The sequence below is a fragment of the Rhinopithecus bieti genome, unplaced genomic scaffold (genome assembly GCF_001698545.2).
Source record: "Rhinopithecus bieti isolate Rb0 unplaced genomic scaffold, ASM169854v2 scaffold_6568, whole genome shotgun sequence".
NCBI lineage: Eukaryota > Metazoa > Chordata > Mammalia > Primates > Cercopithecidae > Rhinopithecus > Rhinopithecus bieti.
The window spans coordinates 139,230-141,592 of record NW_016805114.1 but is presented as its reverse complement, the minus strand read 5'-3'; the positions used below and the strand labels follow the sequence as shown (position 1 = coordinate 141,592).

The 2,363-nt window shown below is 40.9% G+C and overlaps 1 long non-coding RNA gene across 2 annotated transcripts in view; it reads right to left on the bottom strand.

Moving 5' to 3' along the window:
• The window catches only part of LOC108529097 (uncharacterized), a 129,480-nt gene that overhangs the window by 25,325 nt on the left and 101,792 nt on the right, over positions 1-2,363 (bottom strand). The window contains exon 8 of one of the 2 annotated variants that reach the window (XR_001885401.1): positions 148-183. The exons of the other annotated variant lie outside the window; for it this stretch is intronic. This is a non-coding gene — a long non-coding RNA (uncharacterized LOC108529097). Of the gene's footprint in view, positions 1-147; positions 184-2,363 lie in introns of those variants that run through there. 2 annotated transcript variants of the gene reach the window in all.

Sequence of the window (2,363 nt, the reverse complement as noted above, 5' to 3'; positions counted from 1 at the left end):
TTCTCTGTGTGAACATGTTGACTAAATTCAAAAGGGTTATAAAAGGTTTTGCTTCTTTAAAATTTCTGAGCCATCATTTTGGCAAAACAAATAACTCGTAGTAATCTGGAATTCCCAAAATCAAACTTCAGTTTCAAAATTGTCTTACCTGGCACCTGGCCTTTGGAATACTTCAGAGGTCCCCTGAAGTGTCCAGAAAAGAGAGGTAAACAAGATTATTTGACATGTTTAGGTACATGGTGTTAAATACAGTGAGTTCTAAATTTCTCTTCAAAGAATCAGTATGTATGTTCAGTTCTTTGTATTCCATTTTAAAGTTTAACTTCCTCATTCTCCTTGTCTCCTTGCCCCTAGTTTCAGTAAACAACCTTTTCCATCAGTTCTAATCAGTAGTTCACATCTGTTCCTCTGGTCACCTGCTCCATCCTGAGTCACCCCAGTCACCTGCTCTGACCTGTCACATTTAGTCATGTGTTCCATAAACATCCTTCCCACTGAAGCTGCTCACCCCGCCATTCTGGTTCTTACCCCTGCTCTCTTTAAAATAACCAGTCGGAATTAGCTTAGACTGTACGGTCCAACCCTAGCCTATAGGGCAATGACACAACAGTAGGGGCTACCTGCGTCAGGGGTAAGAACCCCTTCCGCTCCCCTGTTCAGGTGTGCTCCCGCCATTGCTCCATCTGTGAGATGCACCCTTCTATAGAAGAAAAATTGCCTTGCTGAGAAAATTCATGTTTGAGTGCTATTTCTTCTGCAGCACTGAAAATTTATTTCGAACAATGGGATGGCCAAAATGATGCTCAATCTTCTTTAGGTTATATTTTTTGTGAATAATATTAATATATATTCCAAAATTGTATGGGATTTCTAAAATTCTAATGTCTACACATATGCTACCAATAACAATTATAGTTATTATGCTGTTATTGTAAATTACAGAAATAACCAAATTTCCTCGTATAAAGCTACTAACTCAAGTAAATCAAATAATTAAATATCAAGAAAGTAGTGTTAAACCATCTAATACTAAAACTGTTTAAAATAGCTTATAACCAATGCTTGATCCCATATTCCTGGGAAAACAAAGTTTCAGGCACATTTGGTCACCTGGTTGGCCATTCAAACATTTTATAATGGGATATCATTCAATTGTCATTTCAATGCATGTTTTTTTGTTGCATTTTTCCCATGCAACAGAGCTGATGTTATAACAGTAGATTATTATGCTACAGTGTATTTTCACCAGGTTAATAAAAAAAAAGGCTTTTTATGGTTTGGATCTTCTGAGAACATCAGAAAAAGACTGTCCTTGCCATCCACACTACAATAAAATTTAGGGACCTTGAGCTTTGGGTTCATGGTCTCACAACTAAGAAGGGTCCCTCCACTCTTTTGGAACTGTGCACCCACTGGAACCCTTGAGGTAACGCTAACCAGGGAAATTTCTCCCAAGAAGAAGATGGCATCCTTGATGTGAATAGCTTTCCCAAGTTCACAGATTAAGACTTCTAGTGACATGAAACTCTTCTCTTTGAATGTTTTTTTCTTGCTTATGCTTCTGTGAACAACAGAAGTGGAAAAGTGTCTGTTATGTGCACTGATAGGGTGTACTTTTATTTGTGAAGGAGCTTGCAGCCAGCCTGCAAGTATAAGGTTACATGGATAACCTTATACTTTGATAGATAAAGGATAAAGGCCCAATATAGGTAAGAAACTTTACTGGTACATGCATTGCCTCATCATCAGTCAAAAGCAGAACATTGGTTCACTCCTCTTGGCCCATTTCATGGGTTGAAGAGAACATTGCCAGACAGCCTTCACTCTTCTCAAAGGGCATCATTTGTTAAGTCCTTTTTCCGTGATTTGCAGTAAAAGAAGCAATGATTGGAAATATATCCCTCATGACAGGTTCTATAGCAAATTCTACTGTAAAGGCTGCAGTTGCACAGTGATTCTAAATTCTCTTGTGAAAGTTGAGATAGAATTGGCTAAACAGAAAAAGTATCTGTGCGGCGGCTGGTACTTGTGGCCTATGGGGAAATACATCAAATGAGGATTATAAAAATTCAGTGGGCCGGGCGCGGTGGCTCAAGCCTGTAATTCCAGCACTTTGGGAGGCCGAGACGGGCGGATCACGAGGTCAGGAGATCGAGACCATCCTGGCTAACACGGTGAAACCCCCTCTCTACTAAAAAAAAAAATACAAAAGCTAGCCGGGCGAGGTGGCGGGCGCCTGTAGTCCCAGCTACTCGGGAGGCTGAGGCAGGAGAATGGCGTGAACCCGGGAGGCGGAGCTTGCAGTGAGCTGAGATCTGGCCACTGCACTCCAGCCTGGGCGATAGAGCGAGACTCCGTCTCAA